The sequence below is a fragment of the Chiloscyllium plagiosum genome, unplaced genomic scaffold (genome assembly GCF_037043375.1).
Source record: "Chiloscyllium plagiosum isolate Xiang-an unplaced genomic scaffold, Cpla_swu_hap1 HiC_scaffold_14, whole genome shotgun sequence".
Classification (NCBI taxonomy): Eukaryota; Metazoa; Chordata; class Chondrichthyes; order Orectolobiformes; family Hemiscylliidae; genus Chiloscyllium; species Chiloscyllium plagiosum.
This window is the reverse complement of record NW_028270152.1, coordinates 93435512-93462076: the sequence shown is the minus strand read 5'-3', so window position 1 is coordinate 93462076 and position 26565 is coordinate 93435512. Positions and strand designations below refer to the sequence as shown.

At 45.0% G+C, this 26565-nt stretch overlaps 1 long non-coding RNA gene across 5 annotated transcripts; it reads right to left on the bottom strand.

The window, feature by feature from the left end:
* LOC148148045 (uncharacterized) lies at positions 1-21514 on the bottom strand. 5 transcript variants are annotated; one of them, XR_015759298.1, is made up of 6 exons: positions 21297-21514; positions 16182-16274; positions 11157-11280; positions 6826-7394; positions 3768-3927; positions 1-223 (listed from the first exon to the last, which is right to left on the bottom strand). It is a non-coding gene; the product is annotated as an uncharacterized LOC148148045 (long non-coding RNA). The 5 variants fall into 5 exon arrangements; XR_015759299.1 differs by lacking the exon at positions 21297-21514 and adding an exon at positions 16415-16481; XR_015759302.1 differs by lacking the exon at positions 3768-3927.
* Between the last annotated feature and the right edge of the window lie 5051 nt (positions 21515-26565).

Genomic DNA, 26565 nt, shown 5'->3' with positions numbered 1-26565 from the left:
TCTTGTTCACACCAAGTAATGAACAATGGTTTTGGCAGTTCATTAAGTTTTGCATATAGAGAACTTAGCTTTGGAAATGTTCACAACATCGTTGAACATGCAAATTCACACTGGGTAGAGACTTTTATTTTCCTTTATTCATTGCAGGAGTTGGATGTTGATGGGCTATTGACATCCATCTCGGAACCATGTATTCTGGGGTTTGTTTCTGATGCCTTGTTATCTATTGGGGATAAAAACAGTTTCAATTAGCTTTCTGTTAAATGCATGGCAATCAAGTCAATCCCATAACTCTCAGGCAGATTAGTTTCTTTTGAAGGACTCTCCATCTCCCCAACCTCCTCCGTCCTCACCCCCAACAGTACAATAATCTCACAGAGTTTCTTTGTGACTCTGAATGAGACAATCTGATCAGCTGCTTCTTTCCATACTCCTATGTCGGGTTGGATCTTAAACTCCCCTTGCTGCAGTTGTGATCCTGCATCATTGTACAGAGTTGCTCGTATTTCATGTCTAGGCCTTTCAGTGTTCATGATACTGCATGTAGCTTCTTGTGTATGGGGTCGACAGTGTAAGAGTTTAGCTCTTTCCTTCCACCAACAGCAGTAAAATTAGACTCCAACAAAACTTACAGTAAAAGCAGCATGAATATCTAAAAATGAAGTGTCAACCTGATGAAGTTCCCAAAGAGGACTACTTGTGTTCCAAACAGCATAAGCAGCAAGTGATAGACAGAGTGAAGCAATCCGGGAAACAACAGAACAGATCGAAGCTCTGCAGTCCAGCCATGGACTGTTGTCAATGAAGTCAGAGCACAGCTGGAGTTCTGAGGACAGTTCTCTTCAAGATATTAACCAACAAGAATGTCAGACTGGATTAATTATCATAAAACTCAAGTTCTTTTGATATTCATATATTTACAATCTGTTCAATTCACCAAATGTAGCTGAAGGTAAAGATAATCTTCAAGTGATTGTAACAGTGGAGACATCTGAATACTTGATCAGCAAATTAAAGCCTGTTGTGTTTAGATAGTAATAATTTTAAAGAGATTTTTAAAAAGTAAAGTGACTTGAGTATAATGGAAGAAGTTGATTGGTGGGTAGCTGATAATCTTGTTTTAATCTGAAGTTAATTTAGGATTAGTTAACAAATAAACACATGGTAGGGAATCCCAGCCTCATGTAATACACATCCAGTTCCATGTGGGAAAACCAGGACACTTCTTGTCTGAGCGACAACCACAAGAACACGGAGGTGACACGGGAAATGTCAGGAACACTCGTTTGACCACCGCTAAAGTACTGCACACATTTCTGATCCCCACATTCCAGGGTTGATGTGATCACACCAGAGAGGGTACACAGGAGACTGATCAGAATGTTTCTCTGATTGGAAATTTCTGCTCTGAGGAAAAGTTGGATAGGCTGGGGATGATTTCTGAGGAGGATGAGCTGAGATTTAATTGAAGTGATAAAATGCTGAGGAATCCAGATCAAGTGGATAGGAAGGAGCTATTCATTAACAGAGAGGTCAGAAACTGGAGGATTTAGATTGAAACTAGTTCCCAGAAAGAAGGGGAGGGAAGAATTCATTTCACTCGGAGATGGTGGGGAGCAGGAACTCATTGTTGGGGTGGCAGAGGCAGTAACCAGCATCACATTAGAATAAAAGGACATGGATGTAACTGAAATGCTGGACCACGCAGGGCTGCGGACTAAAGCCTGCAGAATGGGATCATTGTGATTTATTTGACATTTCTTCAGATTATTAAAGTCAAGTCCAATTTGCGAATTTATGAACATCATCCGACCTGAATTCCAAATGTCAGAATAAATTTATCAGAAAGTTACAGCACAGATTGAGGCCACATGGCCCATCCTGCATGTGTTGGCTGTGATAGAACTACCCAGGCTTTACAGCGTTCTGTACTCACCGAGTGCAACACTTTCAGCCTGTGAACTCTGCCCTCTGTGTTGTTATAATCTGTTTTTATAACGTATTTCTTTTACAGCTGTACACCTTGTTACCTGGTTTCTTTCCCAGCCCTAACTCCATTCCCTGTGGCCTTGAGGGATTACCATTTCTGCTGTTTAATCTCTCCTGCCTTCCCCTGTGTGACAGACTGTTTTTTTGTCCTTGTCTCACCCCCACCTTGCTCACAACCTGTTACATTTCTGATTCCCAGACCTCTGTGACTTCACTGCGCCCCCTGGGTCAGTGGCACGAGTTTTGAATTCTCTTCCTCATGAGATAATCAGAAATCTTTCTGTCTGCAGCTTCCCCTAGATTTTATTTTGAAAAAAAAGAGGATTTGCGTCAGAGTCAAGTATTTTGAGCCTTCATCCACAATCCTGAGCACTTAGACATAATTTGAGATCCTCCCACAGATGTGCAGGTTTGATGCATTGGCGGTGCTAACTTGGCCTGCAGTTTGTAGGTTAGGTGGGTTGGGTTAGCCATGGTAAATGTGGGGTTATGGGGGTAGGGTGGGATAGCAGGTCATTGCAGACTCGATGGACCGAATAGCCTGTTTGTGTGCCTAAGGGATGCTGTGATTCTAACTAATTGTGATTGTTGTCGCATTTTCCTCATGCCAGGTTCATTCAGCTCAGGTACACATGCTGCGTTTTGTGTTTCTCTGGGTGCTCACTCAATCCTTTCCTTCAGTTTTACATCAATTTCACACTGTTTGTGAGGGTGGGAATGAATTTGTAAATATAAATACTCCAACCGAAACCCCTCACAGTCAGAAACTGTTTCTACTACTAGCATCACTCACAAGGAAGAGGATAATAAAGGTTCCATCACAAATCTGACAGAAAAGACATAATCACCAGGAAAGGCTTAACAGCTTAAAACTCTTTTCTTAAGAAGAGGAGGCTGAGAGACAACCTGGTACAAGTAGGAAGCTTTGTGAATGTGTTTTCAGAGATTTGAGGTTGAAATCATTGGGTTTGAAGCATGTTTCATTGCCCCAGGTTATCAAAGGTGCTATCGAAATGTGCATCTTTCTTTCTGCCTATCTGTCTGAGTCAACAATCAGATGGATAGGTCATTGTCTCAGTGTTTTCCCAAATCCCTGATTGAATCTGCCTCCCTCTACAATCTCAGGTGCCTCACCACTCACTGGGTCACGGAGAAACTCTGCTGTTATCATGAGAGCTTTCTTTGCTCTCACCTCTCTTAGTGTTTCTGCCTAATCCCCACTTCTCTTCATTAAATCCCAGCTGCCTACAGTCCACCCACATGGGCATGTTGAAGAGCATGACAGGAGAATGGATTGAAACTGACAGTTCAATAGCCAGAATGAAAGAGGAAGGAGGAAATAAACGGGGTTTGTGGATCCCGGGGATACAGACTCCAGGATTAGTCCTTGTGGGCATTCCCGCAGTGATACGAGACAGCATTCCATGATGAGTGTTAAACGCGGGTGGCTGGAGAGGGAGCCACTGAACATGAACAGGTTTAGTTCAAACACAGGAGGTTTGTTCAGTCAGTAACAGTGTGTTAGACATGGAGGTGAAGTGAACTGTGAGGGGAAATGTTGCCACAAGCTGCCGATTGATAACTTTCATTGGAACAGGAGGAGACCATTCAGCCCTTCAACCCTGCTCTGCCATTCAATAGATTATGGCTAATTTGTGGCCTAACTTGCAATTTTTAAAACTCTCCAAACTCATCAATAAACTCCTCTGCAACACACAAGATGAATATTGAAAAACTAACCAACTGTAAATGCTGGGAAATCATAAACAAAACCATACATTGCTGGAAATTTTCAGGAGGTCTGGCAGCATCTGTAGAGAGTGAATCTTTGGGTCCAGTGACCAGTCAGGTGACCAGCTGCAGCTGACCATTCTGCCTTTTCTGTAACACTCTCTGGAACAGGTTCTGGTACGATGGGAATGAGACTGTCAATAACAACTGAGAAAACAAGGAGGATGTGCTCAATCAGAATAAAACCCATTTTGGTCTTTCACTTTTAATTCAACTGCAAAAATTATTCATTATTATTTCTGAAATAGGATAATAGGCCAGAAAACAACTCTTCATGTCATTGGGTCTGGGAAACTGTGTTAATTCTGACCAGGTCCAGCCGACATGTGAATCCAGACCCTGAATAATGTGGTTGACTCTGAACCATCTCCTGGGCAGTTAGAATGGATGACAAATGCTGCCCCAGCAAGTGATGCCGTGATCCCATGTACAAACAAATCCAATCCAATCGCTGTGGTTAGTTGTGAACTTGCCGGTGTTATTGGAAGGGGATGAATGGGAAGCTTTATGGGGTAAAGGCAGAAGAATAGCATTCGGTGAGGTGATCCTTTGGAGAGCTGATCAGACAATCAGCCTCCTTTTGCGCAGTAACAATTCTGTGAATATTTCATTCTAAGCCATCTAAGGAAATATCAGAGCAGGGTTTATAAAGAGGTCAGATTGAATGAGTGTCTCGGTGAACACAAGTGAGACACAGGTACAGAGAGGCTTTGGGATGGATTAAATTAAATTTTATACTTTTGAACAGTCATCAACATTACAGCAGTTAAAAATGGGAGTGATCAAGAGAGTGGAATTAGAGCAGCAAATAAATCTTAAACATTTATGCAGCTAAAGGGAATGCTGGGTAAAGATACCGTAGTTAGATTAGACTAGATTACTTACAGTGTGGAAACAGGCCCTTCGGCCCAACAAGTCCATACCAACCCTCCAAAGAGCACCCCACCCTGGCCCATTCCCCTACATTTACCCTTTCACCTAACACTACGGGCAATTTAGCATGGCTAGTTCATCTAACCTGCACATCTTTGGACTGTGGGAGGAAACCGGAGCACCCGGAGGAAACCCACGCAGAACGGGGAGAATGTGCAAACTCCACAGAGACAGTTGCTCGAGGCGGGAATTGAACCCGGGTCTCTGGCGCTGTGAGGCAGCAGTGCTAACCACGGTGGCACAGTAGTAGGGGCATGAAACGCACTACCTGCAACATTTGTAGACTCGCCAACTTTAAAGGCATTTACATAATCATTGGATCGACATATGGATGGTAATGGAGCTGTGTGGGTTAGATGGGCTTCAGGTTGATTCCACAGGTTGGCGCAACATCGAGTTAGTGCTGATTTTATTCCAGGCCCACCAGCCTCAGAGCACATCCTTCCTGTACCTATCCTATCGAGCTCTTGAAGATTTTTGTTCATTTGAAGTGTTTCATGTTTAGATACTCCAGAGAAGACAGCTTCAAGCTCCTCAATCTTTCCTGCCAGGGCAATGCTGCTGTTAGAATTCAATTCACTGGTGCAGGTTACTGGCTGCTTCACGGACTGGAACTGAATTGAGAATGAAAGGTTACTGTATAAAATATCTTCAATGGTATTTGCAGACGTGTGTGGTTTTAGGAAAATAACCTTGACTTACGGGCATTGAGTGTCAGAGCACTTCCTGTTCTGGGGCATCCTGTTTAGATTCAATCTATTGGTAACTATTAGAACTGACTTGCACTGGCTCTGTCAAAGTGGTCCGAGCATTATGGCTGTCATCGAAGCTGGTAACAAACTTTCCATGGGTTAAAAATCGCAAATGATAGAGTAGGTACGAGGTCTGATGGCACTGTTGGAGTATTGATGTTGTTGTTAATCACATTAACTCGGCAGAAGTTGACTGAATTCATATTGTCTCTTTCTGAATCTCAGGATGTCTCTCTGGGCAATAAGTCTCCACAAACAGCAATGAGCAGGGGTCATCTTTTTTGATTTAAATTGCTCTATAGCACTGCTGCTTCACAGCACCAGGTACAAGGTTGGAGTCCAGCCTTGGTCAACAGCCTGTGTGGAGTTTGCACATTCTCCCCAGAATAATGTGGGTCCACTCCAGGAGCTCTGGTTTCCTCCCACAGTCCAAAGATTTGCAGGTTAGGTGGATCAGTCATGCTAAATTGTCCACAGTGTCCAGGATTGTGCAGACTCGGTGGATCAGCCATGGGAAATGCAGTGTTACAGGGATGGAGTTCTCCAGATGGGATGCTCTTTGGATAGTTGGTGGGGTTTGATGGGCCAATGCTCTCCTTCCACACGGTCGGGATTCTATTCTATGATTGAGGATAAAGGCGACACAACAGTGTGTCCTTGGAGAAGGAGCATGTAGTGTGCATCAATTCTCCCGATGCCTTAAGATAGAGGTGGGCACCATAGGGGATATGGTGCTTTATCTCCACCGTTGGCCCCTCCGCACAACTCCAATTTGATTTAGTCCCTTCCCACTTTTTCATTTGTAATGGTTTGCTTTGCCTGTAAGGGGCGTTGTTTATAAATATTCAATTGGTTACATGGGTGGTTTACTGCTGGTAATTATAATGTGAACCAAAATGGCGTAATGATGAATTTGATGGTGGGAAGGTTGCTCAGCTGTGTATGATAACATTTCTGGGTAGGAGAAATGGGGAATAAAGAACTCTTCACAGCTCACAGAATGAGAACTGAAAATCAGTTAAATCAAACCAAAGGTTCAGACAGGGAGGGAATATTTCCCTGGAGCTTGAGTAACTGGAAAGTGATGGTGTCCGGGAGTAAACAGGATTTGTTTTACAGGGCGTTTAAAATTTTAAAAACAGTTATATTCAGATAGTTTCATTTCTTTTCTTTTAGTTTTATTTATTGTGGAATAAATAGCTACAATAATTTAAAACTAAATTCACAAACCATGTGTTAAAGACAAATGTTAAATAAAATCCATCAAACCATCCCTCACTGAAAACTGATGTGGAGGTGCAATCTCCTGGAGAGTCCCTGCCTACTTCTTCCTAGCCGGCCTTCATGGCTATATACATACCTGGGAGATAGCAGCAGGAGGCCATTCGGCCTTTCAATCCTGCTCCACCATTCAATGGGAAATAGCTGACCATCCACCTCAGTCTCCTGTCCCTGCTGTGTTCCAATCCCCTTTTAAGACTTTATCTCGAAGAACTATACCTAAGTCTTCCTTTGGCTTCACTGCCTTTTGTTCCAGTGGTGTTGCTGTGTTACTGTGTGGGTGTAGGCACGGGTAATGTGATGGTGCTGCCTCCTGGAGGACGCACTCAGCGTCCCTCATCATCCTGCAGTGACATCAACGGGGTTTCAGCAACTAGAGATAGAAACCGTTTCCAGGATATGGGCATCACTGGCTCAGCCAGCATTTATTCCCCATCTCTAGTTACCCTTGAGAAGATGATAGTGAGCTGCTGTCTTGAACCATTCACAGTCCATTTGGCGCAGATAGACCGACAATACTGTGAGGGAGGGTGTTGCAGGATTTTGGCCAAGTTATTCTCTATCTTTGGTTCTTCAAATGCTGGTTAACTTAATCACGATATGCATGAGTTTGAGATTTCAGTCTGCAAATCTTCACCATCGAGCACCCTGTATAAACGGATATGTACAGATTAGAAATTCAGAGCAGACAATTCTAGCTTCTCTGGAATATCTTTTTCCCTTTCTTATGTAACGCTCCAGCCCACTTACTCTCTCCCACCACTCTGCCTCTGCTGTCCCTAATGTACCTGACCCATTCTCATGGAGTTACTGGTAAACAGATCCATGCCACCCCTTCCTGTCCTGGTTAGACTCTGCACCCTTTCTGGGTTTACTCCATTTCCCTTCAGTTGCTGCAAGTCAATAATGTTACAGGAGAATAAATCAAAAGGAAACAGAAAGGGAGGTAGCAGATCCTGGACAGAAGAGGAACCTTCAGTCTGGGAGAATGAGTGAGATCCTTCCTTGTTTCCCATTGGTCGATTCCCAGCATTATGCAAGTTGGGGATGGAACTTGGACCCATGTGGGTGTGGTGACACTTTGACCCCCCCCCCCAACCCGTCAATACTACAAGCTGATACGTTCCTCCTCCAGCCAATCACAATGTCAAATGCTTTCCGCTAATTACCCCAAAGCACATGCTCCAAAATCCGCCCATATTCTGTACCTGTGCAGTGCCGGGCTTCCCCGCACACGCGTGGTCCCTGCCTCAGGGATTGTGGGAGTTGTAGCCCCCATGAAGCCACTGGAAACATGTTTCTGAATAGTGAATGAAAAGTGAAGGCTAGAGGGTGTTGTGTATAGGATCCCCATTCAGACACGGGCTGTTACTGGATTTTACTGAGACATCGGCTTCCACAACCTGATTTCTGACGTAAGGAACATAGATTCAGCCAATTGCGGGGTTGGGAGGTTAATAAGGGGTAGCAGATTTTTAGCAGATGTAGCTCAGTGGCTTGCACTGCTGCCTCACAGCGTCAGGGACTCTGGTTTTATTTCAGCCAGAGGCGACTGCGTGGAGTTTACACGTTTTCAGCATGTCTGTGTGGGTTTCCTAGGATGCTCAAGCTTCCTCCCACAGTCCAAAGATGTGTAGGTTAGGTGGATTGCCTATGCTAAATTGCCCACAGTGTCCATGTATGTGCCGGTTAGGCCATTAGCCATGGGAAATGCAGGGTTACAGGGATAGGGTGGGTCTGAATGGGATGCTCATCATAGGTTGGTGTGGACTCGTTGGATGAATACCCTGTTTCTGCACTATAGGGACTCTATTATATTCTCATGAAGAAGAATGAACTTGTCTCAATGTGTTGTGAATCTGTGGAATTCCCTATTCAAAATGCGGTGGTTGCAAGGACAATGAGCAGATTTAATGAAGAGATGCAGATGTTTATTTTGCAATGAGATGAAGGGTGAGAGAGAACAGGTGGGAAAATCCAGCTGAGACCGAGGTGAGCTCAATCATCATGGTATTAAATGGTGGAGCTGGTTCGAAGGGCTGCATTGCTTCTCCTGTGCTCAGTGCTTATCTTCTTATGGTAATAACTGGAAAGCTGAATCCAAAACTCACCACCTTCACCAAAGGAGATTTTGAAAAATGCAGGATAGTCAGGTGGATTAGCGTTCCAAACTTAGGTTGTGAGGAAGCACATAGGAGATAATGATTTTGCAATTTTAAACTGAGGGGAGACAGTGATTTTAGACTGTGCAGTACATTCACACCGTCCAGAATACTCTGTTGTGAATATCTATCCTATACTTTACTACAAAGCCAAGGTCTTTGACAATGAAACGCAAAACGCCCAGGAAACATCGCCTCACCTTGTAATCTGATAAAAGACTTCTGATAAATCTGGTTGAACTTAGAACACAACTGGAAAGCTGGAAGACTAGATCCAATCCCAAGATCCTGTGCTTAAACAAAGGAGACTACAATAGGATGAGTCAGGAGTTGGCTAATGTAAACTGGAAGCAAAGACTTTACCTTGGGAAAGTTGACAGACAGTGGGGGAATACCAAAGCAATTTTTCGAAGTGCTCAGCAAAAGTATATATCAGTGAAAAGGGAGGACTGTAGGAAAAGGAGTAATCTGCCATGGGTGGCTAAGGAAATAAGGGAGTCTATCAAATTGAAATAGAAAGCATACAAATTGGCAAAGACCAAGGAGAAACTAGGAGAATAGAAAATCTTTAAAGATCAACAGAAAGCTAGATGGGATTGGGGGAGAAAAGCGATGAGTAGCTATCCCAGGCCAGAATAGCAGTTTACACTGCTAGAGGGAAACCTATTGTGTGGGGAACATATGGCCTCTGTAATTGTTGAAGCACTTAACTGTTACCATAGAGATAATCCTGATCAAGTTACAAATCACAGCACACCCCAAAAGCTTGTTCTTCCAAATAAACCTGTTTGACTATAACCTGGTGTTGTGTGATTTATAAATTTGTTCACCGCACCCCAACACCGGCTCCTCCACATCAGAATCCTGATCGATACCCCACTGAAACTGAAGCGTCTGTCAGATACTTGAGGAAGCCACAGGGGTCTGGGGGGAGGGGTGTGTGTTTTAACCACAAAGTGCTCAACAGAACTAGACTTTCTAACTGCCGTTGCCATGGAGATAATACTGAGAGACAGCCTCTATTCAAAGTCCCAAACCATAAAGGTATAAGAATGGAAGTTTTACATCGGACAGGCGGGGAGTTACCTGATGCTGCCTGGAGTTGTTCTGCATGTACACTATCCAGGTAACTGCCATGTCTCATCAGTAAAGACTCAAAGAAGACCTCTCAGAGTTCTGTGCCCTGTTATTCCTACCCAGCAAGGTTCAGGAATATGAGTACACAGCAGTCAGTCTTCACAGTGGAGGTTACGAAGAACATGCCAGTAATTGATAAGGAGACTAAGGAAGGTGAGGACCTAGAAATAACCATTATCGTGAAAGAGTTAGAGCTGGGCAAGCTAATGGAGCTAAAGGTAGACAAGTCTCATTGCCCGAATGGAATACATCCCAGGATACCAACAGTTAGAGGGAGAAATAGCAGATGCACTTAAGAGTTATAGAATCCGACAGCAGAGAGAGGCCCTTTGGCCCAAACTGGCCCATGCCGACCAGAATATCCATCCACACTAACCCCATTTCCCTGCACTTGGCCCATTTGCTTCTGTTCCTTTCCTATCCATGTATTTGTCCAAATGTCTTTTACCTGTTGTGAGTGTACCCACCTCAACCACTTCCACTGGCAGCTCATTCCATATACAAACCACCCTCTGTGTAAAACAGTTGCCCCTCAGCTTCCCTTTTATTCGTTCCCCTCTAACCTTCAACTGATGCCGTCCAGTCCTTGATTCCCTGGGAAAAAGACTGAGTGCATTCACCTTATCCATGCCCCTCATGCTCTTATACACTTCTAGAAAAGTACCCCCTCAGTTTCCTCTGCTCTAAACAAAAATGTCCTCGCTTGTCCAACCTCTCCCTATAACTCAGACCCCTGAGCCCTGGCAACATCCTTGTAAATTGTTCTGCACTTTTTACAGTTTAATAACTGAAACCTACACTGCATTCTTCATATTTCCAGTATTTCCCCATGGTGCTGGAACCGACGTGACAACGCCAATGGATTACAATCCATGATCGAGAATGAACTCCTTTATAACAATCCGGTTTTCATAGTGTTTCCCATGGTGCAGGTAGCCTTGTTTCTTTCTGGTTGCATGGTTAATTTCAGACTTGTCCTTCTACAAAGCAAAGCTGTGGCTTAATTGTTCCTGGGAAACGTGCCATGATTTTTCAGACCTTTCAAAAACAAATGAACTCTTTCTCCACACTAATATGGACTTGGCTGTTCGCCCATGGACAGAATACACACCTTTCCTTCCACATGAAAAAGCCAATGATATTCAGATCGGCACGGATCAAGTAACTATCAGATCGGAACATGAAGTTCAACTTGAATTTCTCATCCACAAATCCACCCTTTCAGTACCCTACAACTGAGAAAACAATTCACCACGTTAATACAGGATGGATCTTTATAAGACAATTATAGTATTAAATTGTAGTTTCTTGTTCCCCGAAGTTTTAACTCTCAGTCAAACAATTTCTTTCTTCTGTGAACTGAAATCCAAACCAATCTCCTCACTCCTTCTCCTCCATGCCCAGTTCTCTCACTCTCTCTCCTCTCTTTGAATTCAGTTTCCTAGCTCTTGTCTGCGGACTAAGAACCAAATCAATGAGTCTGACTCGGAGTCCACCAGGGTTGGGGGGGGGAGAGTTGTTGGTGAATCCTCTGATGACAACCATCCTGCATACACTGCTTCCTGCACACTCTGGCCAAAATCCGTCTTACTAAAATGAACCAAATTAGAACTCTAATTGCAGGCCCGTCCTTGTCGCTTTCCATAAAAACCCTGAATCTTCACAAAAGAATTCTGATAACTTTCTGCAAAATGCTGCACCACTGATAGTCTGATCACATGTCAGGGGGCCAGGAAACGGGCCATTCCCCTGGGACCTGCTCCCAAAGGGAGGAAGATACCAATGACAGATTAATCCCTCACAACCACAGCCTCCCTCCCAGGCACTGTGCATACTCCCACAATTGTCTAGCACTGCGCCCATACACTGGTCTCCTCTCCTGCAGCACGTGCTCCCTATCAAACAGGAGCCTGGGTGATTGACAGCAGCTGCTGCCCAATATATCAAAATCCCTCCAGTATGGAAACTGGCTCTTCGGACAAACAAGTCCATAATGACCCTCCAAACAGTAACTTACACAGACCCATTCCCCGACCCTATATTTACCCCTGACTAATGTAAGTAATACTATGGGCAATTTAGAATGGCCAATTCACCTGCCCTGCACATCTTTGGTTGGGGGAGGAAACTGGAGCACCCGGAGAAAACCCGCTCAGACACGGGGAGAATGCACAAACTCTGGGTTTGGCTGGAATCGAAACCGGGTACCTGAGCAGTCTCTATAGATGGGAAGGGGCGGGGCTGGAGGACTGGGGTAATGGGATTGTAAACAATGAATGAATGCGGAGGACACTGGGGGATGGACAGGTCAGTGAGGGACAGGATCAGAGCAGCAGCAGGAGGGGATCCTGGACAAAGTGAGCAATGGGAGAGTCCGACAGGAGAGAAACTACAGGAAGGTTCTGTTTAGAGGCTCAGGCAGGGACAGCTGGGAAACAGCATGGCCTGGTGGCTTGGGCAGGTTTACTAATCAGCCTCTTCAAAGATGCTGTTACTCAATTCTGAGGCTGATCCTCCTAGTCCAGAGGTAAGGATACTTACACTATTTCCTGGTGGGCAAGGGATACAGGGTCTTTATTGGTCAGAGTATTGAGTATTGGGGTTGGGAGGTCATATTGCGGCTGTACAGGACATTGCAAAAGTTGCTGACTCAATATTCCATATAATTCTGTTCTCCTTCCTATCAGATGGATGTTCTTAAATTTTAAAGAGATAAGAAAAGAATTATAGCATGTTGCCAGGGTTGGATAGGCTGTTTTCCCTGGAGCGTCAGAGGCTGAAAGGTGACCTGAAAGAGATTTTTAAAATTAGGCTGGGCATGGATACGGTAAATAGAGAAGATATTTGCCCTGGAGTGGGGGAGTACAGAACTAGGGGACTGGGAGGGAGGGTAGGCAGACAGGGGGTGTGTGGATCGAGAGGGGTGGGGAAAGAGAGGGGGGGACAGAGAGGGGTGGCACAGAGACGGGTGGGGACAGGAAGTGGGATTAGAGAGGGGGGTGAACAGACAGGGGGAACGGGGGGGTGTGGCTGACAGAAAGGGGGAACAGACCGGGGGGGGGCGGGGACAGGCCGACTGGGCGGGGGGGGTGGGGACAGGCCGACTGGGCGGGGGGGGGCGGGGACAGGGTGGGGGAGACGGGGGGTGGGGAGCAGACAGTGCGGGGAGGACGGGGGGGAACAGAGGGGGATGATGGAGAGTTATTTTATCTAAAACTCAACCCTGTTCCTGTTTTCTCCTCCACACCTTAATTCCCTCTGAAGGGCTCAGAGCAACTGTATAACTCTTGGAAAGTAGAGTTTCAGGGAGATCAGGTGCTGAACATGGCATTTGGGACACTAACATTGAATGGAATGTGATCAAAAAATGGACACTGGTTCAATTCCACTGTCTGTGTGTCTGCGTGCGCTTCCTCTGGGTGCTCTTAATTTCCTCCCACAATTCCAAAGACATACAGGTTAGCTGGATTAGCTTTGGGTAATGGCAGGTTACAGAGTTAGGGTGGAATACTGTTCCGATGGTTGGTATGGTCTCATGGGCCGAAAGGCCTGCTTCCACACTGTAGGGATTCTATCACTGAGTATAGGGATTAGGAGGTCATGTTGTGGCTGAGTAGGGCATTGGTGAGGCCAGTTTTAGAATACTGCATTCAATTGTGGTCTCCCTGATTTCAGAAAGATGTTACCAGAATAGGACTCAACCTCTTAATGACAAGATCCTGGGAAGTGTTGACAGACAAACAGACCATGCATTGTGGGTTGATAGTTCCTTGAAAGCGTGGTTGTAGGTAGACAGGTCGGTGAAGGTGGTGTTTGGTATGCTAGCTGTTATTGGGCAGTGCATTGAGTATAGAAGTTGGGAGATCATGTTTCAGTTGTATAGTTTATTGGCTCGGCCATTTTTGGAATCCCCATACTGCTTTCAATTCCAGTCTCCCTGCTATAGGAAAGATGTCGGGAAACTTGCAAGAGTTCAGAAAAGCATTTCCAGGGTATTGCCAGTATTGGAACATTTGAACCATAGGGAGAGGCTGAATAGGCTGAGGCTATTTCCCTGCAGCACTGGATACTTTAGGTGGCTTTATCGAACTTTATAAAATTATGTGGAGCAATGATAGGGTGACTAGTCATGGTTTCTTTTTTCCCAGGGTAGGGGAGACCAAGCAAATGTGAATCTTTTTTCCAAGGTGGAAATGACAAATTCTAGAGGAGAGACGGCAAGTTTAAAGGATATGAAAACTGAAACAACTGAAGATGCTGTAAACCAGTAAGAGAAACAGAAGTTTCTGGAAAAGCTCAGCAGGTCTACCAGCATCTGTGAAAAGAAATTAGAGTTAACGTATCTGAGGAAGGGTGACCAGACCCGAAACTTTAACTGATTTTTTTTCACAGATGTTGCAGGACCTGCTGAGCATTCCCAACAACATCTGTGCAAGTTTAAAGAGAGTTGTTTGGAGTATATACCCGCGAGTAACTTTATAAAGTGCGAGTCAGACCACATCTGGAGTAATGACGGAAGTTTTGGTCACTTTATTTAAGGAAATACATCATTTCATCAGAGGCATTTCACAGTAAATTGACTGGGATGAACCCTGGTTTACAGGGATTATCTTTTAAGAAAAGGCTGAAAAGGTTGGGACTCTACTCACTGGATTTGGGAAGAATGAGAGGGGATCTCATTGTAACATGTAGGATTCTTAAGGAGTTTGACAGGGTAAATACTGAGAGGATGTTTCCCATCATGAGGGAGTCTGGAACCAGATTCTGGGTCAGTCACGGAATCACGGGTTCTGTTTTGGATTCATCAAGTTTAAGGCAACACGGACACGGGTAAGGGGTTTCAGTAGCAATGGAGCTGGGCTGAGGTGGAGACAAGCAACATTTTAAGAGATTGGAATTCCTGGTGTTTGTGATTGTGTAGATGCCTGATCAGAAGTTCACCTTGGGGTCAGATATGAGAGCAATATTGTGAAGAGTGCGGTTCTGCCTCAGACAGATCCCAGGGAGAGGGAGGGGCTCAGCAGTAAGGGGAAGTAATTTGTAATAGCAACTGAAGGCAATGGGTTTAACCATTGCAACGTTCCGTTGCAGGAAATTGCAGCCAATCGCATAGTGGGAGTGTGATGAGCAGTTTGATAACTGAGTAGTCGAGAGGGATGATGGGGAGGGAGAGCTGGGCATTGTCAGTGTACATGTGAAACCTAACACGGTGCTTTTGGGCGATGTCACTTCCTGGCAGTATGTAGGTGAGAAACAGGAGGGACCAAGGATAGATCCTTGAGAGACACCAAATACAAGGAATTCAAAAAGGAAAGGGAGAGTCGGGATGGAGTAGGTTTTTCCAACAACGGTGGAGTCAAATATTAGTTTGTATCAGAATGGGAGAGAAGGACATAACCAGAAAAGACAGACAGATAGAACAAGGAACAATATCTGTGAATTGGGGAGGGGGAATGATGAGGAGGAGGAGCAGCCCAACTCCAAAAGCACTACTCCTACATTAGTGACATCAGCCAACTCCACCCTAGTCTCAGCTCATTGACTGAAATACTCGTCCATCCCTGTGTTATCTCCAGACTTCATCACCCAAACACACTCCTGGGCAGCCTCCCACATTCAACTTACATGTAATCTCAAGAGTATCTAAAACCCTACTGCCCAAGTGCTCAATTGTATCAAAACTTGTTGATTCATCAAAAGGCTCCTATTAACAAGCAACAATTTAAAATTCTCACCCTTGACGTAATTCCTGGCTGTGAACATCCCTGTCTCCCTACACCACACAACCTATGAGACCCCGACAACTCATTTTCTTTCAGACCCCCAACGATGAGTTTATTCATTGCTTCACCTGTCTAGCTGTTTCTACTGTTGCCAAGGCAACACGGTCTGGAATTCCCACCCTAACGCCGTCAGACCTGCTTTCCTCCTTGAAGGTATTCCTGAAAACCTGCTTATTTGGCAATTCTTTTGATCACCTGACCTAATATCCCCATCTGTGGCCTTTTGTTAGAAGTTCTCAATAGTATTTCTGTGGAATTATAAACATGATACAAAAAAACAAACTGTTGTTGATTTGCACACACATTGTCAACTCTTCATTGTCACTGAGTGAATAATCTATAACAGCTCTTACCCAAACACATTGTGGGAGCACCTTCACCACACGAATTGCAGCTGTACAAGGAAGTCAAACATCACCTTCTCCACAGTCATTGATCACTGGTATCTATGGAGGGAGAAACACACAGTTGATATTTCAGGGAGTGCAAAATGCATGATAGGGAGGGAAAATGGTGCAGAATTTGGGATTTTCAAATTTGTGTTTTACAATGTGCACTAAATTCTGTAAAACCTCTCATTCCATACCGTGAAAATTTCCTTCTCTTCCTGGTCAATATGTCTTTCCTTTCCCCTGCCCTTCACCTTCACAAATTTGCAATGCCTTGGTCACAACAACACTGTGGTGTCAGTGAAGTTTATCACGTGGTTGAGTATTGTCCCGCCCCTCATTCACTCCGATTGGTTGAAGGACCAACTAGCACCTCTAGCCCCCGTTCCCCCACTCTTATTGGTCCTGCGCTGACATCAATAATCTGAGGCCCATTGTGGGCTGGAGCATGCTCAGTCCTTCCTGCTTTTGCTGCTGTTCATCAGGTATGAGAGAGAGAGAGAGGGCTCATCCCTGTTTCTCCTGATGTCAGACAATAACAACAACTACCTGTATTGTATGGAGCCTTTCACATTGACAAATCTCCTAAAATGCTTCACGAATGATGGAAACGTTGATTAAAGAGAATGATTTTTAGATACATCTTTAAGGCGGACAGAGGGGGTTTGGGAGGATATTCCAAAGGTTTGTGTCCTCAGCAGCTCCAATCGTGGAGCGATATAGGTGGGCAACAGCTTTTACTGGAGACAGTTAGTGGCTAACCATAGGTTAACAACCTCATGTCGTAGCCCCCTACCCCACACACCAGTCCTTGTTCTCACAGCCTGCCATTACACACTACCTATGGTTAGTCACTAACAGTCTCCATTAACAGCTAGTCACCCTCCCCCAACCAGATCGTTATCCTTTATCCAACTGTTCCTCTCACTCTATCCCCACCTATCCTTTACTCCTTTTATGCTCCCCCCACACTATCTTCTGCACATAAACTGACTTTTTTTTCTCAGTAACATCTGTTCCGTGGAAGGGACACCGGATCTTAAACTTTAACTCTGATTTCTCTTCACAGATGCTGCCAGACCTGCTGAGCCTTTCCAGAACCTTCTGGGTATTGTTTCTGATTTACATCTTCCACAGTACTTTTGGTTTTAATTTACCGGGAGTTTGTAATTCAGGTCCAACAGCCTCTGTCCCAGTCTCTGCTGTCTCTCCCAACCCCAAACAGTGACACTGCACCTGCACAGCTCATGGACTGGTTTTGTCTTGCTGGCCACACCCCTCATTCAATCCCATTGGCTGCAGTACCACACAGACTCTCCTCCCATTGGTCTGGAGCTGCCATCAATCAGCCCGGCCCCATTGTGATGAGAGTGGAGGGCTCATCCCTCTCTCTGCCCTGGGATGAGCTTCATCATTCACAGTGAATGGGGCAGTATCACAGAGCACAGGGGCTGGGGGCTTTTCAGCCCATTGGGGTTGTACTCTCTCTCTCTGGAGATGCTGCAAATCTGTCCCAAGTCCCCTCCCATGTGCCCATAGCTCCCCAAATCTTTCCTTAAAAAGTAAAATTCCAAGTCTGTTTCAGAATACCTGCTGAATCTGTGTCGTTCAGACTGTTCCAGATGCTCAGAACTTACTGAGTAAAATAGTGTTCACATTTTCACCTTGTATTATTTGCCAATTACTTAAAAGTAGTTACTAAAAATTGTGACAGTGTTAACAATTCCTCTCTCTCTCTGCAAATTCAAGATCTTGGAATCTAATCTGCACCAGATCGAAATCACTGCTTCACCTTCTCAGCTCCAAGGATAATTATCTGTGCTTCAGCTAGCTCTCCACACAATAGAGGAATGCATCTTAATTTATTAAGATCAAAGACAGAGACCTTTGGTCCAATCGTCCGTGCCAACAAGGAATCCTAAACTAATGGATTCCCATTTACCATCTATTGGCCTGTATCCATCAAAACCCTTCCTAGTCATGTACCCAATTGGAAGCCTTTTAAATGTTGTGATTTTATCAGCCTCCACTACTTCATCTGGTAGCTCCTCCCATATATACACCACACTGAGCTTGAAAACGTTGCCACTTAGATCCCTTTTAAATGTTTGCACTCTCAACTTAAACCCAGGTGCTCTAGTTTTGGACCCACCTAACCTGAGGAAATAGGACCCCGGCTGCTCACCTTATCCACGCCCCTCGTGATTTTATAAATCTCCATGAAGTCACCTCTCAATCTTTGACTCTCCACAGAAAATAGCCCCACCCTATTCAGCCTCCCCCTGTAGGCCAAATCCTCCAATCCTGGCAACGTTTTTGTAAATCTTGTCCAAACCTTTTCAAGTTTCACAACATCCTTCCCAGAACAGGGAAATTCAAACTGAAAACAGAATTCCAGAAGTGGCTTAATCAACGTCCTGTCCAGCCACAATATGACATCCCAGCTTCTGTATTCAATGCATTGACCAATAACGGAGAGCATTAATGGAGTCCCATTACCAGCGGTTCACTCTTATCCCTCTAAAGTCTTCCTCTTCATGTACCCAATCAAATGCCTTTTAAATGCTGCAATTGTACTATCCTCCACCTCTTCCTCTGGCAGTTCATTCCATACTTGCAATGCCCTCAACATGAATAAGATGCTCCTTAGCTCCCTTTTAAATCTTTCCCCTCTCACCTTAAGCCTGTACCCTCCAGTTCTGGACCCACCGAACTTGGGCGAAAGTCCCTGACTGCTCACCTTATCCATGCCCTTCATGATTTTATAAGATCACTTCTCAGTCTCCAACTCTCCATGGAAAATAGTCCCAGCCTATTCAGCCTTTTCCAATAGCTCAAAACGTCCAAACCTGGCAAAATCCTTGCAAATGTTTTCTGAACCCTTTCAAGTTTCTCAACATTATTCCATGAACAGGGAGATTGGAACTGAAAACAGGATTCCAGAAGGACCTTAATCAGCGCCCTGTCCAGCCACAATATGACGTCACAACAGCTGCATTCAATGCATTGACCAATAATGGGGAGCGTACCAAATGCTGCATTCACTCCCCTGCCGACCTGTGACTCTTCTTTCAAGGAACTAGGAACCTGCACTCCAAGGTCTCTTTGTTCAGCAATGTTCCCCAGGACTTTGCCATTAAGTGTATAAGTCCTGCTCTGATTTTCCTTTCCAAAATATGACAGCTCATATTTATCTAAATTGAACTACGTCTGCCATTCCTTGCTCCAATGGCCCATCTGATCAAGATCCTGTTGTATTCTGAACTAACCTTCTTCACTGTCCACTACACATCCAATTTTGGTGTCTTCTGTAAACCTACTGACCATACCTCATATATTCACATCCAAGTCATTTATTTAAGGGCTCAATATCCATTCTTGCAGCACATTGCTGCTCACAGGCCTCCAGTCCATCATCCTCTGTCTCCAACCTTCAAGGTAGTTTTGTAATGGCTTGCTCTCCCTGCATTCCATGTTATCTAACCCTGCTAACCAGTCTGTTTTGTGGAACCTTGTTGAATGTCCATATAAACAACATTCACCACCTGGATTAATCAATTTTCTTTGTCACTTCAAAACACTCACTCAAGTTAGTGAAACACGATTGTGCATGTACAAAGCCACATTGACTGTCCCTGATCATTCCTTACCTTTCCAAATAGATGGATATCCTGTCCCTCAGAATCCCTTCCAACAACTTGCCTGCCACTGACTTCAGGCTCACTGTTCTCTTGTTCCAGGGCCTCTCCTTACCACCTTTTTAAAATAATGGCACCTCACCTGTCGCTACCAACGAAACAAATACCTCAGGAGAGGCCCAACAATCACTTCCCTAGATTTCCAGAAAGTTCCAGGATACACCTGATGAGGTTCCAGGGCTTTATCCACCTTGATACGATTTAAGACATCTAGTACCACCTCCTCTGTAACATGGACACTTTTCAAGTTATCACTGTTTATTTCTCCAAACTCTCGAGCTTCCATATGCTTCTCCAGTAAAAATGAAGTGAAATATTTGCATATCTTTCGCACCCACTGTGGTTCCATAGACAGCCTTGTTGACCTTTAAGGGGTCCTATTCTCTGGTCCAGTTAATCTTTTGTCTGTGATATATTTGTTTAATCTCTTTGGATTCTACTCCAGGACATCCCAGAAAGGCCTACTTCAAGGACCGTAATTTTCCTCTGACTTGATCAACAATGCCCTCCAACACATACCCTCCACTTCCCGCACCTCCGCCTTTACCCCACCCCTCCAGCCACAATGAAGAATATAACCCTGCGGTCTTCACCTTCCACCCCATTAATCTCCAGATACAGCGCATTAAAATCTATTATTTCTGCTACCTAAAGTCAGACCCCACCACTAGAGACATATTTCCCTCCCCAACCCTATCTGTGTTCCACAGAGACCATTCCCTCTGCACCTCCCATGTTCGGTCCACACCCTTGACCGTCCCTTGCCGTCATGGGAGATGTAAAACGTGTGGCCACACCTCCCTCTGACCTCTGTCCAAGACAACAAAAGGATCTTTTCACATCAAGCAGAGATTTGCCTGCACATCCCAAAACCTCATATACTGCATCTGGACACTATGGGAAATTTAATGTGATTCATCCAACTAACCTACACATCTTTGGACTGTGGGAGGAACTTGGAACACCCGAAGGAAACCCTCACAAACACTGGGGAGAATGTGCCAACTTGAAATCAGGCAGTCGCCTGAGGCTGGAATCAAACCCAGGTCCCTGGGGCTGAGGAAGCAGCTCTAACCACTGAGCCACAATACTGTGCTTTGGTGCTGATGCGCTGCTCCACTGATAACTCAGTCACTCACCCTGCCTCATTTCCTAAGTGGCAGTGATGACGGAGTGAAATTATCGCTAGACAGTTAATCCAGAGACCCAGATAACGTTCTGGGGACCCGGGTTTGAATCCCATCACGGCAGATTTTGGAACGTGAATTCAATAAATATCTGGAAAAAATAATCTAGTGACGACAAGGAATCCATTGTCAATTGTTGGAAAAACCAATGTGGTTCACTCACGACCTTTAGGGAAGGAAAATGCCATCCTTACCTGGTCTGGTCTGCATGGGACTCTAGACCTATAGCAACGTGGTTGACTCTTAACTGCCCTCTGGGTAAACGCAACAATAAATGCTGGCCGAGCCAGTGACAGCCTCATCCTGTGAATGAATAAAGAAAACAGGTCAGGTTTTGTTCCTTCTCTAGTCGGTACATCCTACAAACTGAATCTGAAATGTTCTCGTACACACTGAACAAATACCTTTCCATCCAAGCCCTTAACACTACAGCACTCTGAGGCCGTGTTGGTAAAGTTAAAACCCCTTATCATTGCATCCATATTATTCTTACAGATAACTGAGGTCTCCTGGTAAAATTGTGTCTCAATTCCCCGCTGACTATTGGGAGAGAGTATATAATACAATCCCAGTAAGATGGTCATCCCTTTCTTATTTCTCAGTACCAACCAAATACATTGCCTGGATGTACTCCCAGGAACATCCTTCCGAAGCCCAGCCATAATGTTATCCCTAATAAAAAACACCTCTCTGTTGGCCCCTTTCTATCCTTGCTATAGCATCTATACCCTGGAACATTAAGCTGCTAGTCCGATCCATCCCTGAGTGATGCCTCTGTAATTGCTGTAATATCCCAGTGCCATGTTCAAAACCATACCCTGAGCCCACCTGCCTGACCTGTCAGGTCTCTTGCACTGAAATAAATGCAGTGCAACTAGTCCGTCGCACCTCATTCTGTGACTTGCTCTTGCCTGCCTTGACAGTCTGACTGGTGAACACTACCAGCCTCAGGCCCACCTCTTTTCTCACTATCTCTTTCGGATTACCCGACTCCCTCACGGGTTTAATGCCTCCCGAGTGGCACTAGCAAATCTCCCTGCTCGTCAGGGCCCCATGCTTTCCCCTTCCTATGCCATTGGTACCAATGTATAATGTCTTCCCACTGGTTATTTTCCCTTTTGAGAATATTCTTCTCCCTCTGTGAGACATCCTTGACACTGGCACCAGGGCAGCACCCCATTTTGATGTCTCACTGTCAGCTGCAGAAATGGCAGACTGTGCCCCTGACTAGAGAGTCCCCTATCACCATCGATCGTGTGGAACTGGATATACCTCACATTATGTTAGAAGCCAGTCTCAGTACCAGTAACTTGGCTGTCAGTGCTACATTCCCCTGAGAGTCTATTACCACCTACATTTTCCAAAACAGTATACTTGTCTGAGATGGGGATAGCCACAGGAGACTCCTGCAGTACCGACCTACCCCTCCTAGCTTTCCTGGAGGTAACCCATCTACCTGACTGTATCTGCAGTATCCTGCATTCCTGACACTGCCACCTATCACACACCCCGGCTCCTGTCAATTCCTCACTGCCTTTAATCACTCCTCCACCAATCCATGCGATCCAAAAGGATTTGCAATCACACTTGCTGCAGACATAATCATCAGGATCATTGAAACTCTCCCTAATCTCCCACATCCGACAGGAACAGCACGCCACTCTCCAACAGGTCATCTCTCCGCCTTAACAATCTACAGACCAAGACAAAGGCACAGTCTTATTGCTCGAAAAATACTGCCCTAGAATAACTTAATGCTTACGGTTCATATCTTAAACATTTAATCAAGAGACCGGAAGACATTAAAAAGAAATCCTCACCTTACTCACTATTGTAGATTTAATAAAATAAAACCGACTAAGATTGATATTTGAAGAGACTGAAACTCACTTAGCTGATCCCCGGCTCTGAGTACTTCCAAGGGTGGGGTCTCTCTGAGACCAGCTGTGAAATGTCACTGTTTCTCTTCTCTTCCCACTCCATTTCCAGAGAGGTTTTTAACTTCACAGCAAGTCAATTCAGAGTGGTCACTGCTTGGTTTTATTCACTGGGGGTTGCCTTTGTTGCCCAGACCAGTATTTATTGGCCGCCTTTACTTGTCTTGGAGAAAGTGGTGGTTAACCGCCTCCCTGAAATGCTGCAGTCCATGTACACCACAGTGATGTTTGGACAATAATCCCTCTCTGGCCCCACAACCCTCCCTGTCTCTGTAATCCCCCTCTGGCCTCAGAAATTACATGTCCATGGCATAAGATTTTTTATCTGGATTCGTTTTTGTTTAATAACGCCCCCCCCCAAAAAAGTGAAATATTTCGCCCCCCCAAAAAGTTCTTTTGATTGACTTTTTGGAGAGGCTGACACATGGACGTTGCAGTATTTTATCTCAAATTGTACTCGTAGAATGATGGAACTTTCTTTTAAACATTGCTATGAAGGGAGGCAATGGCTTAATGGTATTCCTGCCAGATGAGTGATATGTACAGTGTTCCGAGGATTAGGGTTAGAATCCCAACATAGCTGATGGTGGTATCGGAATTCAATACAATCTATAATGAAATGGCGAATGATGACCATGAAACCATTTTGTCAATTGTTAGAAACCTTTCTGGTTCACTAATGTCCTGTCGGGAAGGAAACGGTCATCCTCACCTGGTCTGTCCTACATGTGACTCCAGACCTACAGCAATGTGGTAAACTCTCAACTGCCCTCAGAAAAGTACTTTAAAAACTGTTAACAAATACTCCGCAGGTATCACTTAAAAACTGGCTGTTCCCTTTGGGACGGTGAATTTCTGAACGGCCTGAACTAAAACGGACTTTCAGCTTCACCTTCTCCCTGTCCCACCTCACTCTGTTTACACCCAACTCCAAAACACTCTCATTGAGCCAAGTAGCACTCACAGTGCAGCCCTGTCATTTTCATTATCTGCTCACACCTACACTGCCCTCAGCCTCCAGTACTATTCCAATGCATCTCAATGGGAGCTCAGGAATAGCACCTCATCTTTCAATTCAGACCTTTGTAACCCCAGAGTCAACATGGACGTCAGCAGTTTCTGAATGAACAGACAGTTGTCAGAAGCTGGAACATTCCACCTGAAAAGGCGCTGGATTTTGTGTCCAAAAGGACTTTTAATGGGAAGTTTACAGGTAATTGAAAATATGAAGTTTACTGGTTAACATCATGAAGTGGGTGATTGGGTCTAAATCTGAGAGTTCTCACAAAGAGACGAGGTGTAATTTGGATAAATCTGTGCTTCCTCTCAGGCCAATATCTCCTTCCTCAGCTGCAGGGCCCAGAACAGAGCACATACCCAAAGGGTGATCCAACCATGAATTTGTACATCTTTCTGCTTGACAAAAATATTGGAGATATTATCCCACAAATAGAACAGACAAACCTTTCTCCTTCCACAGTTAAATGCCAATGATAATTCAGATCCTGATGACTCCATTGACCGTAAAAATTTGCTTTTGATCCCAGCCTCAATTATTCTGATTTAATATCCTATGAAATGAATTCACAAAACAAAACTCACAGTCAGTGCAGGAAGAATATAAAGACATACTTTTTTCTTGGTATGTGCTTGATGTGTAAATGCCTCTCTTCAAGTTGCACGCCCCCCCCCCCATCCTAGGGAGGGGACATGCACATGCGCCTCACTGTACCTTGCCCCTAATAAAGATAGCGGCCATATCCCAGGACCTATCACCACCTGAGGGCCGCAGCCGTTTTCCCATCTGCTGCAAACGCAGGACTAAGAGATTCTAATTCAGACATACGAACCACACAGAGTGTAATTAAAACTTCCCAGTCTAAAGTGACTCATTATCTCCCCTTTCCTGTTTGTGTCTCCCACATTCACCAATGCCCGAGTCATGTGGCACTGCATTGGCTGGGTTACTGGTGACGTGTCATCCCACTGGCCACGACCCTCATTCACTCCCATTGTTTGGATGACCAGCTGGTTCCACTTGGTCCACCAGTCCCACCACCTTTTCCTATTGGTCCAAAGCTGCCATCAATCAGCTGGAGCCCATTGTGAGGTCAGTGGTGGGATCCTCCCCCTGTCTGAATCACACCCAGAAGGTGTATGGATGGTGTCAATCAGGAACAACAAGCAGAAGGTGCTGGGAAAGCTCAGGAGGTCTGGCAGCATCTGGGAACAGAAATCTGTCCAGTGGCTCTTCCTCAGAACCGATGGGAGCTGGGAAAATTAGAATCCTGACAACATTGAAACAGGCCACTCGGCCCAAAAAGTCCACAGTGTGCCTCCGAAGGGTATCCCACCCAGACCCATTCCCCTACCCTATTACTGTATATTTCTCCTGACTAATATACCTAACCTACACATCCCTGAACATTATGGGAAATTTAGCTTGGCCAATTCAACTAACCTGCAGGTCTTTGTACTGCAGGAGATAGGGGTTAAAGTGTAAATAATAGGGAAGGACAGAACCCAAAGAGAGACCAGAACATTTGGAAAGACAAAGGAGTGGATTACGATCTGGGCTCGGGGGGGGGGGGGGGGTGGTGGTGGTGCATAGCTGTTAATGGAGGGGACAGGAACCTGTGTCTGGCAGCATCTCAGTGGAGGTGGCGGAAATGGCGACTGATGATCTATGTTCTGCTGCAAAAACAGACACCGAGATTCCAGCTGCCTGCCACTTTAACACACAAGCCTGTTCCCTGGCCAACATCTCTGTCTCATGCTTACTGCAGTGTTCCAGTGAGGCCAGAACATACCAAATGACCCCGTATTCCAAGGACTGCAATTTCCCCTCCCATGTGGTCAATACCATCCACTATATCTCCTCCACTTCCCGCACCTCTGCCTTTGAAACCCACACCTCCAACTGCAACAAGGATAGAACATCCCCCCCAAGTCCTTACCTTCCACTCAGATACAACACATCATCCTCTGTCATTTCCACCAGCTACAATCAGACCGCACCACCAAATTTTTAAGGGGTTTGACAGAATAAATACTGATGTGTCGGAGGGTAAATACTGAGGGGGGAGTTTGAAACCAGATTCTGAGTGAGTCACAGAATCAAGGGTTCGGTTTCGGATTCGTCAAGTTTAAGGCAACACCGACACCGATCAGGGGTTTCAGTAGCAATGGAGCTGGGGTGAGGAGGAGACAAGCAACGTTTAAGAGATTGGAATTCCTGGTGTTTGGGATTGTGTAGATGTCTGATCAGAAGGTCAGCTTCGCGTCAGATATAACTGCAATACTGTGAAGAGTGTAGTTCTGTTGCATAGTTCCCAGTGAGAGAGAGAGGCTCAGCAGTAAGGGAAAGGAATTTGTCAGGCAACGGGTTTAACCACCACAATGTTTCATTGGAGGAAACTGCACCTAATCGAGGAGTGGGAATGTGGTAAGCAGTTTGATAACTGAGTAACAGTGGAATAATGGAGAGGGATGATGGGGAGGGAGAGCTGGGCATCGTCAGTGAAAC